Consider the following 15915-nt stretch of genomic DNA (forward strand, 5'->3'; position numbering starts at 1 on the left):
TGTCCGTCAGTATTGCAGGGAAGGTTCTCAGCCGAGCAGAGACGACAAGATTGTTATCCGTGAGATTACTGACAAGTCTCTCAGGTCCATTCTATATACCATTGGTAGGATGGCCGGTAGCGCAGCTCTACATGTTGCCAACAGATCTTATATGCAGCAAGCCTTGGAGTGTCTCCAACCGAAAGTATTCAACTGGTGTGATGCAGTACTTTCTCAGATGAAAAGTCAATTGACCAAGGTAAAGGACGGGAAGCTGAAGAACTTTGGATTTGGTTCTATTCTGACTGCCTTTGCCTTGGAGAAAATCCCACTGATGCAGCCTCAGTACATCATACTTGACTTGCCTTCTCCGACCGAGCCACGCATGCAGAGGTGGGTTGATCACATGTCGAGGCATGCTGGTCAACCTCAGATTACTTTTACTGAGGCCTTCTTCAGGTGGTTCGAGCGCCAGGAGATGGTCTTCTCCGAGTATCCATATGTGGGCATGGATTTCCGAGGTGACCCGGATTTGGTGTTACCGGATGGCGAACAGTGGGGCTCTATTGGTAAATTCTTTGACCATATTACTGCTTACTGTTCTTATTCATAATGTTGCTGTGCTTTATTCTATCAAGACTTTTAATCATACTCTTGGGTGCATGCAGATGTTGGTCCTGTTCGTCCAGCAGTTCGTCCGAGACCGCCAGTTGCTGCCCTGGCAGCAGAGCCTGCTAGGAGAGCTATTCTCCATGACCTTGATGATACTGAGACCCTTACAGCTGTACAGGAGCAGGTTGAGAGCCTTACTCTCGGCATTCCCGATGTGAGGATCGATGAGTTACCTTTACAGCTGTAGCGACACACCACTGGCGTGCCTAGACGATGGACTCGTCTCTTGCGCATGATTGCACAGGCCGTGACGTGCTATCATGAGCACCACTAGGCTAGGGTGCCCCCTAGCATCTTTTTGAGTTTTAGGTCATATGACCAATTTTGTCTTGGTTACAGAACATTATGTATGAACTATAAACAGCTTATATGTATTTCGATTTTCGAGTTTTATTCTGTTTGAGTTATATGATCCATACATACAATCTTTGATGATGTGTCCTTTTTATAAATGTTGCAAATGTCTATCTAACACATAGTTTGCTAATGAGTCGGTTAATGTGTTTAAGTTTCTGGAAATATGTTGATATTGAATTGAATCAAATCGTCTTTCCAAGATCTTAACCCTTAGGAACATGCGATAAATAGCTGGATTGCGAACAGAATATATACCATTGAGTTGTAGTATTACGAGCTGTGAGTCTAGCCTGACAATTAGTCGGCGTATGCCACGTGTGATGGCATCAGAGAGTAGTTCTATCAACGCGCTATACTCAGCGATGTTATTCGTTGATTTCCCAATACACACACCTCTGAAACTTACTAACTCGCTGCTTGGATCAAAAATGGCCCAGGCCGCGGAAGATAGGTTCCACGAACTACGACTCGCTCCGTCGGCATATCCAACACATGTCTCCAAAAGGTTCGACATCTGCAACAAATGAAAAAGGTGGATCACTCGGCCAGAACAAATACTCTAGCGAAAACAAAATACAACAAAAGCATGCAGGTTACTATTTAAGCATAGTAACGCTTGAGGTACAGCCCGTTGCGGGATTGCGCCAGTGGAATTCCATCGTAATCCATTAACTCGTAGGCTCCTTTTGCTAACACCCTTTTGACAATATAGGGGCCCATCCATAAGGACTTGAATTTCCTTGCTCCCAATTTATCGAATTCTTGGTCATAAAGCAAGACCAAATCACCTTCTGAGAAGACACGGGGTTTGACGTTTTTGTCGAACTGAGCCTTGACTCGTTTCTTATGGGCCTCGTTAGCCAAAGCGGCATCACGATGGGTTTCATCCAAATGGATTAATTCCAAGAAATGAGCCTCTTCTTCTGAAGTTCCGGGGAGAAGATCGATTGCGAGTTTAAGCGACGAAATTTCGCACTGGATCGGCAAGACTGCTTCAAGGCCATACACCAGTTGAAAGGGTGTGAACCCAGTTGCGTTCTTTACCGAGGTTCGGTAAGCCCACAAAGTTGAGTACAGGATTAGGTGCCATCTTCTTTTATGAACCTCGATCATCCTTTGCAACATACGCTTTAGGACCTTGTTGATTGCCTCAACTTGTCCATTGGCTTGCGGATAATATGGGGTAGAGCTGTCGTGAGATAGCCCTAGCTTGGCAGCTAATTCGACCATCATGTGATTGTGAAAATGCGACCCATGATCTGTAACCATAGCCTGTGGTACGCCGAACCTGGCGACTACATGATTGAAAAAGAAAAGGGCAGTTGTTTCACCAGTGTTATCCAATGTAGGCATCGCCTCGGCCCATTTGGTAAAATAGTCAACAGCGCGACTATAATATACCCATGCCCCCCGGTCAAGGTGGGGTTACATTGCATGAAATCGATGCCCCACTTGGCGAAGGGCCCAACAGTAACTATCAGCTGTAAGGGTGCAGGTGGTCGTCTAGTTTTGCTATCAAAAATTTGACAAGCATGGCAACTTCTGACTGCGGTTATGAAATCTTTGAACATGGTTGGCCAGAAGTATCCTGCTCGTAAGATTTTTTGTGTTGTTGCAAATCCAGATTGATTTCCTCCACACGCGCCTGAATGACACTCATTCAGGGCTTTTTCGGCCTCCTCATGGGTAAGGCACCTCCTCAGAACTGTATCGACACCACGACGGTAAAGTGTATCACCGACGATCATGTAGTCTTTTGCTTGGTATCGTATACGTTTTTGTTCGGAGCAAGAGGTGTTAGGCCTGAATTTTTGGGTTTGGAGATAAACTATGACATCTTCATACCACTCATCGCTTGTAGATATCAGAAACAAACTTTCGTCCACGATTGACTCTTCCGATGTTTCATCGTTGGACGACGATGGGAAATCACATAATAATTCTGCGAAAACTAGAGCTTTCTTTGATTTGGATTTTACAAATTCCAGATCAAACTCTTGAAGGATCGCTATCCATTTTGAATATTTGCCCCCCAGCAATTGTCACGACAGTATATAAGTCATGGGGTTGCAATCTGACAAGATGGTAGTTTTCCGAAAGAGGACATAATGTTGAAACCTTTGAATCGCTTGAACAGCTGCAAGCGCTAGTTTTTCAACATAAGAATATTTACTTTCTGTATCATTTAAGTTTTTACTTAAATAATATATAGGATGTTCAATTCCATCGACCTCTTGAACTAAAACCATCGCAATGGTCGTATCCGCTGCAGCCAGATACAGGTTAAAATCTCTTTGATAGTCTGGGGCGTACATTAATGATGCTTTTACTGGACAATCTTTCAGAGCATCAAAGGAAGCTTGCACCACCTAGTCCCAGACAAAAGGTACATCCTTTTTCAAAAGACGAGTATAACCCTTAGCAAGTTCTGCGTAATTTGGAATGAACCTCCTCAGAAAGTTTGCTTTCCCTTGGAGTTTCTGAATCTGAAGCAAATTTGAAGGTGGAGGCAAATTAATGATTGCCTGAACCTTGCAGGGGTCGAGACGAATCCCATTCTTAGAGACTAAAAAGCCAAGTAAACGACTAGAACCGACGCAAAACACACATTTGTGCGGATTGAGTCTTATCTTGTAGTGTCGGCAACGTAGAAATATCGCTCTTAAATGCTGCAGATGATAAGTCCGCTTTCGCGAATGAGCCGGAAGATCGTCGAGATAAGGTTGAACAATGTTCTTGATGTCATGGAAGGCATAATTCATCGCCCTTTGAAACGTCACCCCTGCGTTCTTTAAACCAAAGGGTAATTTTCGATAAGTGAATGTGCCCCACAGACAAATAAATGCAGTCTTTGACTGGTCCTGTGGGCGGATATTTATTTGATTATACCCGGAAAATCCATCCATAAAAGAAAAGATTTCATATCCGGCGCATTCATCAATTATCTGGCCGATGAAGGGTGTAGGGTAGTTGTCCTTCGGACAAGCTTGGTTTACATCCCTATAGTCGACACACACTCTAATCATCCATTGTTTCTTCATAACAGGGACAATATTCGATACCCAATCGGTTAGAGGAACCGAGTAGATGAATCCAGCATGGAGAAGTTTTTCAACTTCTGCCTTAATGGTCGCGGCTTTCTTGGGGTGCACCTGCCGAAGCCGTTGTCTTACTGGTTTGACATCAGGATACATTTTAATTTCATGCTCAACGATACTCGAGTCAATGCATGGCATTTCATCATATGACCAAGCAAAGACATCTCTAAATTCGCGAAAAAGAGCGTTATATATTTCCATTTCTGAAGGGGAACAACCTTTGCCGACATAAATATTCTCTACAACATTTGTTTTGGTCGAGATATTTATGGCTATAGTCTCTTCAATATTGGATAGGTTTCGCTCGGAATCCACCGTATTTACAGTATTTGTTAGGAATTCAAATACTGAAGGGTGATAAAGGTCACTTTGGGTATCTTCTTCATATTCGGGAAGAAGGGAACGATGGTGGTGATCATTCCATGGTGCCCCCTCAATCATCATTGATTGTAAGATTTCTTCGTTGGTCCATGTACTTTCGACCAAGGATCTAGTGGGGTTCCATATTCTCTAGACCTATCTACCCAAACGCTTGACGAGCGTTGATTTGGGCTCGCCTCCCATGCTTGAAACATTGATTGCTACAATATTTCCAAAGGGCTTTGGGGCAAAACCATTGCACGATCCATGTTGACCCTCGTGGAAGATATCATGTTGCAGGTTGCTACAAACAGAACATTTCCTATATAAATAGGAGGTGGCAACGCGAAAGTTCCCATCAATGTGGGGTCTTTCAATAATCCTACTCCGATATCTTGAAGCGAATGGTTACTCTCATGGATCATGGGAATGCTTCCTGTAACTTGTGAACCATTAGGGAGGAAGTTCTGTTGGTCGACGACCGTTATCCCTCCTTCAAACAGGAATGTGATCTTCCTAAAATAAGTCGACACGACAGCTGCCATGGCATAAATCCATGGTCTACCCAGTAGGATGTTATAGTCAAGATTTGCATCAATGACCTCAACATCAATTTCTACTGTCTTTCCTCCTAGTTCAACTTTCAAGTTGTTAAGGATACCGTAAGGGGTATAAGTCCTTCCGTCGAAAGCTTTTAATGTCGTCGATGATCGATACAAGGTTGGAGATCCTAAAGTTTTCCAGCAGCTCATCGACATAATACATGTCGATGCCCCCTCATCAATAATCATTCTGTGAACAGTTTTGTTGAGGGCTTTCACTTGAATAAGGAAAGCTAGTTGAGCTGGTAACTGAGGATCATATCCCTTGTGATCAAAGGATACAAGCTTGGAATCCTTAGGATCAACCCCACCAATTGCTGATAACAACGCCTGCCTTTGGGATGGACAATTTTGTAGTACCTCAAGAGTCGACATAGCGGATGGCAATTGTGCCAAATCTTCCACTATGTTATAATGTTGCGCTGCTCTGGCGCGAGAATTAAATGTCGACTTGTGTACTACACCCTTTGGCGGTTTTATTGTTAATTCAGGGATGATGGGTGGTACAACTTCTGCCGAAGTTGTTGTCGAACTACTTGGTTGATCTTTACCTTTTTCGTTCGACAGTTGAGGATTCCCATAATCTTTGTTCCTTGTCGAAATCAAAGCATCATTCTGCTGTTTTGAAACCGACAACATAAGTACTTGCGACGGGGAAGCATTTCCACTATCAACCAGATTTTGACCTGGGTTGGGAAATGGATCAGTTAACACAGCTGAGGTTTGGGAACTTTTAAAGAACCTCTTTAACTTAGCTTTGAATGGGAAATTCTTTGTGCCATGATCTTTATCATCACATATTAGACATGGATAATTTTGTTTCCCTTTCCCAGGAGGGTTTGAAGAATTTTTCCCAGGGGATGATTCACCCTGTTTCTTCTTCTTCCCTTTGTTTTGTTTCTTCTTGCTTCCTGGTTGATTGGTTTCTTTGCCTTTATCTTCTGATACGGCATTTACTTCCGAAGCAAGAATTTCTTCCTTTGCATTTTGATCTGAATTCTTACGGGCTTTCTTTGATGAAGCCTTTATCGATTTCGCGTTTGCCGTGCCAATCACACCATCACCGGCATGAGAGTCACTATTTGATTTAGGAGGGGGAGGAATTGAAAATTCCGGTCTAGGGGCGTCGGGTATTTTGTCGTAGAGCGTGCCGAACTGAGTATAAACTAAGTCCAAATACTGTGCACGAGCAATAACTTGCTCCTTTGTTATGACTCCCCCCTTGGCCACATCTTCCGTAATAGCCGGAAGTAACGACTTTATGAACCATTCAGCTAATAGCTGATCGGGAACATATGTTTTTACCATCCTATGACGACGACGCCACTCATGTATATGATCAAATATATGGGTGGCAGTTGTCTACTTGAAGTTGGTTAATATTTCCGTTCCTGTTTCATACCTTATCGGTAATTGAAAATGGGTTAAGAAAGTCGTGGCTAGGGAACTAAAATTTTCGAAAGAGGCTCTTGGCAATTCAATATACCATTTAGCCGCTGGACCTGTCAATGTCCTATGAAACAGGCAAAGCCTTATCGAATAGTCGTTTAGGGTGTTCAACGAACACCACAGATGAAAAGTCATCACGTGATTCGATGGGTCTTCACCTGGATTTCCATTGAATTTAGGAATGTCAGATGGAAGTTTATGAGGAATCGCTGGCCACCAAGGGGCATAAGCAATCGGATCGTTGGTTAACCGGTGTAGATCGGGTAACTCTAAAGTCGCCACGAATGGTAACTATTGATTCAGGTTAGGCGAAGCATAACCAGGGTACGATGGAATCGCTTGAGCAGTGGGCCTTTGCATACCAGCATAATGTAATTGATGTTGGTATGACTGATATGGTTGGTGGACTTGACCACTGTAAAGTGGTTGGTTTTGACCGTTTTGGATATACGGTTGTCCACTATTCGCAAAGATCTGCTGCTCAGAACCTTGGTATATTTGCTGGAATTGCGGTTGTTGGTATTGCACAAGCCATGGTTGTGAAGCCATGTTTTGTTGTGCCATGCTAACCATTGGACCGAGGTGTGGGGTAATTGTACCCGTTTGTACTTGTGTCGCCCCACCAGTTGGTGATTGTGGTTGTGACCCATGGTCAAGTGGCTGTTGCATTACAACCTGAGAAATCTGAGGTTGACACGCAACAGGTATCGCTTGAACTTGGGACACTGTTACAATAGCCGGTGTGGTTGGGATGTTCGTCACAGGTACACACTGTTGCATAGAATATACAACCCTTGGTTGTTGAGGTAGCATAGGTACCTAACTACTTGATGCAATTCCAGTATAACCTGAATACTGTTGAGAACTGCCGTATGGATATCCTCCTGGAGGAGGTAATGAAAGGGCATACTGCCCCCCATACGGTAGCAATCCGGAACTCAGAGGGATTGTTAGTCCTTGAGGACTAGATGGCCCAAGTTGACCTCCATGAGGATCAATCTGTCGAGTCTCAACATAAGAGTTGCCGGGTATTACTCCGGATGAACAAACTGGAACAGACCATACTGTCGAAATAGTCCCTTGGTGGACTCCTTCTAGCGGTTGAGAGCTAGTCGGGACAGCTGGTATGCCGACAAACATCGTCGGAGTGACGGCAGGGGCTTCTGCTGTCGCTGTGTCATTTGACACAGTCCTAGATGATGACGGTTGTTCAGACATCTTAAGTCTATCCAATAGATTGCCTAGCGATTCTACAGGAACTTCCACTTGTGGTGGATTAACTTTTGATGAAGGAAATAGAGTGACCCCGACTCCAAAATGAGTTGGAGTACTTGCTTGTGGATCCTCTGCAATTTCCTCTATCGCAATCAAACCCGGTGGAAGAGGAAGACCGTCAGGTCCGTAAAATATTTCTGGTGCCGAAGAAGTGGTTGTTTCGACAGCGACAGTTGTTTGAGGAACAAAACTCTCTGGACCGGTTACAGATGGAACTGGTTCAGTTATAAAAGTATTTTCCCCAAGACTAGGATCAGTGTTACTGTCCTTCTGTGGCTATTGAACTTCTTCTATAGAGGCAGGGTTTCCAGAAATGTTTGGAGTAACCGGAACCTCAGATGCAGTTGGAACACTTGTTCTAACTTTTATAGGAGATTTTGAACCGGTTAAACGAGTTCGCTTTGTCCGTACTATTTTCGATTCTGGAGACAAATACGGTTGACTCGTAAGCCTCCGCGAACGACGGGGATTCAATTGAATTTCTTCCACGATTGCGGATTACTCGATCAACCAAAATATTAAAAGGGGAAATTTGTGTTTCCGAATTAAATGAATTTTATTAGACGCTTTTAGACACAACTTGCTTTTTCACTTTTTAAGAGTCGAGAAAAAGCTAAAGATGACTCTAGTCTCCTTCGATGTTTTAACGAGCCCGAAGTGACAAATGCTCGGATGGACTTTTTCAGTTATAGACTTTGAAAAAGGCCAAAAGAAACTACTCTAGAGATCTAGGCAGAGGGTGTGCCAAACCTTTCGCAAAACCACAGAATACGTTTTACGGTATGAGTGGTCGATCTTCGTGAATGCTGTGTTCACTGCATTGCGATCAGTAGGGCGGCCGACACGGCTTCCTATGGATAAAAGATATATGCCTATAGGGGTCTCCCAATATATACGCGACGGTACATGGGAGCACAAGTCCGTATTAGTGCCACCGACTCTCAGGAGGAATCACCCACCTTCGTCGAGATCGACAGTCACTACGTTTAACGACGCCGGAACACGTCTCTAGCTTAGACCTCTATGTGTTTGCGTTATGTTTCAAAGCGTTGTTAGGTTCATTCAATATATTTTAAGTTGGTCTTTTTTAAAGTTTCCCTTTCAAGGTTCACCACGAGATGTTTGATACAAATTCCTAAATGCAGTCTAAGATGAGAAGCAAGCTTTTTCAATCTTTTCGACTTATGAAAATCTTAACTACTGAGGGAAAAGAAAGACATCATCTTTTCACACAGATCAAAGAGCATACACTAATGCACTTTTCCCTAAATCAACATGCAAACTTATCAAATGCAAAATGTGGAATGCAGGTATTTCTTTTCTCTTTCTTAATGTTGATGTAATACAAAAAGAAAGTTGTTGTATAATTTCGAATTCAATTTCAAGTGAAAGCAAACAAGCTTGTCCAAAATCAAAAGACACCTTAAGATTTACTCATTTCGACACTAGAAATGTATGAATTCAAACCATATAATGAAATCGAAAGCTCAATCAGCTATGAACAACAAATAAACTAACTCTTAAGATCAAAACGACACTTTATCACAGGTCTAGATCTAAGAGGCCACAGCAAGACTAGTTCACTTTCGTTATGGGAAACTGCAAATGATACAAGAAATACACAAAGAACAAACACAGTTTATTTATACAACCGAGGCGGAATAGTGGCAAGGAAAGTTGGTTTCAGATAGGTACATTGACTGGTAACAGGCTGCAAAAACAAGGGTAAAAACAGGGCAATAAACAGGAGGGAACCCCAGTAGCACTAGGCAAAACTGGTTCAGCGCAGGTAGTACACTGGCAGTTTGACCTTCAGTGCAGGTAGCCCCTTCGGGAACTGCGCTAAAATGCAGACTGCCTTCACAGTGCCTGCACTGAAGATTCAAACTTTCGTTTTTCTCATTTTCCGGGTCACAGATTGCTCAAAAATTCACAGTGTTTGGCCAAATCAGAAGCTATCAGTCAAGTACACACTAAGGGATGTAAAGGAGGATGAAAAGATATCACTAAGAGCTATTTAGAGTCCTTGTGAATCAGCTCTTCAAATCATAAACATGCCCAGAAACTGAGCTAGAGTAGCTGCCCTCTACTTTGCATTTGAAAGATCCAAATGCAGTTCGATTCGGTACTCCCTGTGTTTATGAGATGAATAGCAAAAACACAAACAACCAACAAGATACGATCCCCAGTGGAGTCGCCAATTTGTTGTTGGGAAAAGTATCCAATACGGAATGACCCTATCCCACTCTAAGGGTGATAGTACCTCAGCAACAATCAAAGCAATGCTATTCGAGATTACTTCTTTATGAGATGTAAGAGAGAAGAGAAAGAGATCCACTAACCGTTGTCTTCCGCTAATGATTGATCCAATCTTCTCTCTTTGCTGCTTGCTCCCAGCTCCTTGCTCTTTCACTGGCCCAGCTACACCAAGATGCTGCAAAATCACAAGAGAGGGAAACTACAAGAAGCATACATTCATAATTGATTCAAGGATTAGAATAAATCAAATATACAGGTATAACAATACACCATTGAGACACATGCATATAGAAGAACCTCAAATGCTTTATTAATGGAAGAAGTAAAGTTCAGGAAGTGATACAACCATAAAAGGCCCAATCCAACATCACCTCCCAGCAGAAAGAAATCTCCTCTTCACCTCCTTCAAGCAAATCACCCAATAGTTTTATACTCAAACCAACAACACTTCCTTACATTCACAAGATTCCACCCTCCTTAGACCTCATGAGGGAGCTCTATATATAGGAGTTTTGGAGAAAGGATGAGTGAGCTTGAGCTTGGCATGGAGCTGACTAGTGTCCTCTCCCACTTCAGTTATTCTTCAGTTCTTGAGTCCACTTGGAGGTTCTTGCTTCCACTTGGAGATCTAGACCCTCTTACTCATCACTAGGCGAATTCCCTGATCCAAGTGTCATTTTGGAAGCTTCCTGGGCATTGACACCTTGAGGAATGACTATGCCACTTGGCCAAACTCGCCCAGCGCAGGTAGCCTTCTTTACAGTTGACATTCAGCGCAGGTACAGAGTGGAGCAGTTGACATTCAGCGCAGATGCTCAGTGGAGCAGTTGACATGATCCAGAATTAGCTTGTTTTTGAGTGTTTTCAGGTGGAGAACTGATATTCAGTGCTGTGGTTTGCTGACCTTGTTCCTCTAGGGGTAGGAACAACATGTTTAGGGACTTTGGATCCCTTAGATTATTGACATTTCATGCTTCATGCTGTAAGGCACAAAAATGTCTATAACAATATATATTTCTTCATGCAAGTCCCCATGCAAGAAAGTGGATTTAACATCCATCTAATGGACTTCCCATTTGAAAGAGGCAGCAAGGGAAAGAACAAGGTGGATAGAGTTCATTTTGGCAACAGGGGAGAAGGTTTCAGTATAGTCAATGCCTTCAACTTGTGAAAAAACCTTAGCAACAAGACGAGCTTTATGTTTATCAACTTTCCCATCTGGTCCATACTTGGTTCTGTAAACCCATTTCCATCTAACAAGTTTTCGTCCCCTTGGTAGAGGAACAAGATACCATGTATCATATGCCAATAATGAATGATATTATTCATTCATTGCTGCTTCCCAATTTGGATGGCCTGAAGCTTCTTCAAAGGTGTCAGGATCATAATTCACTGAAGCTTCAGCCAGTAAAGAAGAGGCTCTCTCGAACTGAGAATAGGTACGTCGCTGAACTATAGGATCACCGCAAGATCACCTGCTGCATCCCGAGTAGCACGGACCCATTTTGGAAGCTAAGGAGCTGAAGGAGGATCCTGAGAAGGTGGGGGAGGATTTTCATCCTCGCTTTCATCATCTGAGGAAGAAATATTTTCAAAAGTAGAAGAGATAGGGAGAGGTGGCACATCCGCCGAACTAGGCTTGCAGGCCGATATATTTTCAGCAAACTTTACATCTCTTCTAGTGATAACATTTTTGGACTTAAGTGGAATAAGTCTATATCCTTTGACATCTTCAGAATATCCAACAAAAATACATTTTTCACTCTTAGGTTCTAAAGCTTTATGTTTCTCATCTAGAATATGGGCCCATGCTTCACTTCCAAAAACACGGAAGTGACTTACATCTGGTTTGATTGAGCTCCATGCTTCTTTTGGAGTGATATCCTTTAAAACCTTAGTAGGAGTGCGATTTATTATGTAATTTGCACAGTTAATTGCTTCTGCCCAATAATTAATACTAAGTCCTTTAGATTGAAGCATACAATTAGCCATTTCCTTTAAGGTGCGATTCTTCCTTTCAGCTACACCATTTTGTTGTGGAGTATATGGAACAGTATGTTGCATTTGAATTCCATTCTCAGTGCAAAAGTTGATGAATGTGTTTTTAACATATTCTCCACCATTATCAGATCTTAGCTTAAGAATTTGATGTCCAGATTGTTTTTCAACAAAGGCCTTAAAGGCCAAGAACATGTTAAATACTTCACTCTTGAGTTTTAAGAAGTATACCCAAGTGCGTCTAGATAAATCATCAATGAAAGTTAAGAAATACTTGTAGCCAGAGAATGAAGCAACTCGAAGTGGACCACATAAATCACTATGCACGAGTTGTAAAGGGGCTGAGGCGTGCCAAGAGGCACGTTTTTCAAAACTGTCCTAATGATATTTTCCGAGTACAAATCAGAAACAAACACCATCTCTGCAAGATACCATTGGAAGACTTGTCACCATATTTTCTTTACATAGATTCTGAAGAGAGCGATAGTTTAAGTGACCAAATCACTCATGCCAAAGTTTGCTCACTTCATCATTATGAGCAACAAATACTAAGGGAAGATTTGATGACCCAAAGTTGTGAAACTTATACAACCTTGTAGAATCTTCAACAATGCCAGTAGGTAAAATCTGTCTAGGATCTCTTAGGTCCTTAATTACAACATCGTGAGGTGAAAATTCAACGATTTTACCTTCACCTGAATGAGTTATCTGATATACAGAGAGAAGGTTGCAGGATAAGATTGGAACACATAATACATCATTAAACTGACCATGGTGTATATGAACAGTTCCAGTCCCTACAGCAATAAGAGATCTATCATCACCAACATATATATTTTTGGTGTTACAATCATTTAAAGAAGAAAACATGGCTTTGTTTTTGGCGATGTGATAAGAAGCTCCAGAATCAATGAGCCACTCATGAGAATGAGAAGAAGAAGATACATTTAGTACATAGCCAGACCGAGATGCTTGACAAACACATGCAGAAAGTGTCATTCTTGAAGATGAAGTTGAAGTTGAAGAGTGCTCCAAATGGATGTTATGCTTCTTCATTGCTGCTTCCAAGGCTTCCATCTTCTTAAAGCATTTGGATTCTAAGTGGCCATCTCGATTACAAAAGTTGCAATGTCTATCAGTCTTCTTCGATTTGTTTTTATTTGTCTTATCATTTTGTTGAAATGATTTTTCATTTTGAGGTTGAAATTGCTTAGGACCCTTGTTTGGTTTAGGACCATTCTTTTTAGGATACAACTTCTTAGGATTCTTTGGATTTGGTTGTTGTTGGGCGGCTAACGCTTTCTTAGAAGAGTTTCCAACATGAAGAAGACCAAGGTGTAAGATTTTTTCTTGTTCTCTTATTAAAGAATCACAAAAGGAATCAAAGGAAGGGGACTTGTAGGTTTGTCCTTGAGAAATGATGGCTTCTCTTATAGAATGGAAGCTGGAAACAAACACAGAATAGGTTGGTCCCAACTTAGTAAGAATGGAGTAGATAAGGCTACTATCTTCTTTCTTAACCTTAACACCTTCCAAGAGAAGTCTAAGGGTCTTGAACTTGGACAAAAAAACTTCAATGCAAGAAAAATTATTGGGGTCCAATGTAAGCAATTCATTTTCAAGTTGATGGGCTTTAAGTTCATTTTTAATTCAAAAGACTTTAGTAATCTGTTTCATTGCTTCATCAAGAGTATCAAGTTCTGAAATATGGAATCTAAGATCTGGGGAAATAGACATCCCTATCAACCCACGTGCTTGGTCTTGTCTATTTTCCCATTTAGCTGCCCTGTCTTCATCTTTCGGTTTGGTCTCTTGGCCTGTGGCTATTCTGTAAAGACCTTTACTTCTAAGTAAATCCACAATGTAGGACCACCATTGGAAGTAGTTGGTGCTGTCAAGAATAACTTGGCATGGACTTTCCATTTTTTTAAAAACTGAAGCTATAGATGTTGAAACTAAGTCTTGCAATGGAAAGATCTTGAAAAATTAGGCTGTTTCAAAAAAAACCGTTCTGAAAACGGCTTCCGGATGAAGAAGTTATGGCTTTTTGAAGAAAATTTGATGAAGTCGCTGACGAAGTGTGGGAATATGCGGAAATGAAAAATCAGCCCCCCATAAAATGAAGACTTGAACCCAAGACCTCTACTCTCATAATTAGCTTTGCACCAAGTGAGCTACACAAAAAGTTTGAGAGAGAGAGAGAGAGAGGTTGATGCTTTGGGTTGCGTGCTTGCTTTGAGAAAGCTCTTTTTCCCTACAAAACAAAAAAAAAAAAACCAACACGGACATACAAAAAAAAACAAACCTTGCGGCTCGAAGTTAGCTTTAGCCGGAAACTAAATATTTTCCTCGATGTTTCTGATTTTTCGAGATCACACTAAGGCCCAGCGGAAAAGAGCATACACATGAGAAAAATCCTTCCTTTCTATTTCTGGTTTGCCTAGATCGCACAGAGTCGCAGGGCAAAGAGCATACACAAAAATGAAAGGTATAGATCCGGTAATAAAAAAAGCTAAATAAACCGAAAACCAAAATAAATAGAGAGAAAATAACTGTAAACTGCAAATAAACACTGTATACCTCCAGATGTTAAAAATGATGCAGCTAGGGCTAGCGGAAACATTTTTGCATGAAACAAAAGGGGTTACTCACTGGAACAGATGCTCCCAACACAACAGAGCATTCCTCTCGGCCCGAAAGCAGTCAAAAACAGTAGATCTAGGAAACGATAGTCGGATGCAGTTCTACCGGCTTCAGATTTGGATCACCAACGGACGCGGCCCTCAAATAGCTTTGATACCATGTAGGAATTTACAGGGTAAGTTCCTCAGACATAACACGAAAGGACACCACTCACAAACAGATTACAGATCAATACACCAGTATTTTGACGTGGTTAAAACCCTCAAAGAGGGAAACAGTGCACGACCTGAGCCAACGCGGCCACTTCAGGAAATTTATTAATAAAAGAATGAAAATTTACATAAGCTTCTCTCATGAACCGTTAACCTACAAATGACCCTCCATGCTCTTTAAATAGAGATCATGGACCAATCGGGTGTTAAGCCACGGATCAAGTGTCGGTAATACCGAGGAGAGAACGAACCGTGGGATCACTACATATCGTGACCATCGGATTGTAAGTTACAAAATGTACATAGTAAAGAAACACACTTTACCTAACTCTATACCTAACTCTATACCTAACTCTATACTAGACCAAGTTGTACCTAACTATTTTCTATGTGTCGGAATATCTTAACAATTTGTATATAAGTCTATAAGTGAAATAGAGGATACATTCGTATTTCATTTCTATTCTACTCTTGATTTTCATTGGTCCTTGTAATTTTATTATTTACTCAAATCTTCAAATGTACAATGAATAGTTCATATAATTACAAAGTACTTTTTCTCCACTCTACTTGAATTCCTACTTTCTCCATTATTTTTCAAATTTGTTAGACAATGTATGATCATTTTTAGAATATCCAAAGAATCATTAATAGATATTTTCTATTCATCTCTTTTCCAAAACATGGACAAGTTATGAAAGGTTGAATAGTTGAATGTTGTAAAAGAAATCCCTCACAATTTTCGCATTATTATTCTTTCACTAAGCAAGACTATAGCATCATGTTAAGTGTCATGCCAAATTGATCAATACTTTGTGATTGTGCATTGTTCTAAACAATTTGTAATTCAAACCTCTATGAATGTGAAATTCATTTAGTTGTATATGCACATAATGTAAATATTATTTGAACAAGTAATACCAAAGTTACTATTTCTTAACTAAATTAAAATATTTTCTTTTTGATAGTATGCTTTATATGTATCATGCATCTATATGCAATTTTTGTAGC

This window comes from Pinus tabuliformis, chromosome 8, assembly GCF_031772625.1.
Source record: "Pinus tabuliformis cultivar Carrire ecotype Pingquan chromosome 8, CPIR1, whole genome shotgun sequence".
NCBI classification, from domain to species: Eukaryota; Viridiplantae; Streptophyta; class Pinopsida; order Pinales; family Pinaceae; genus Pinus; species Pinus tabuliformis.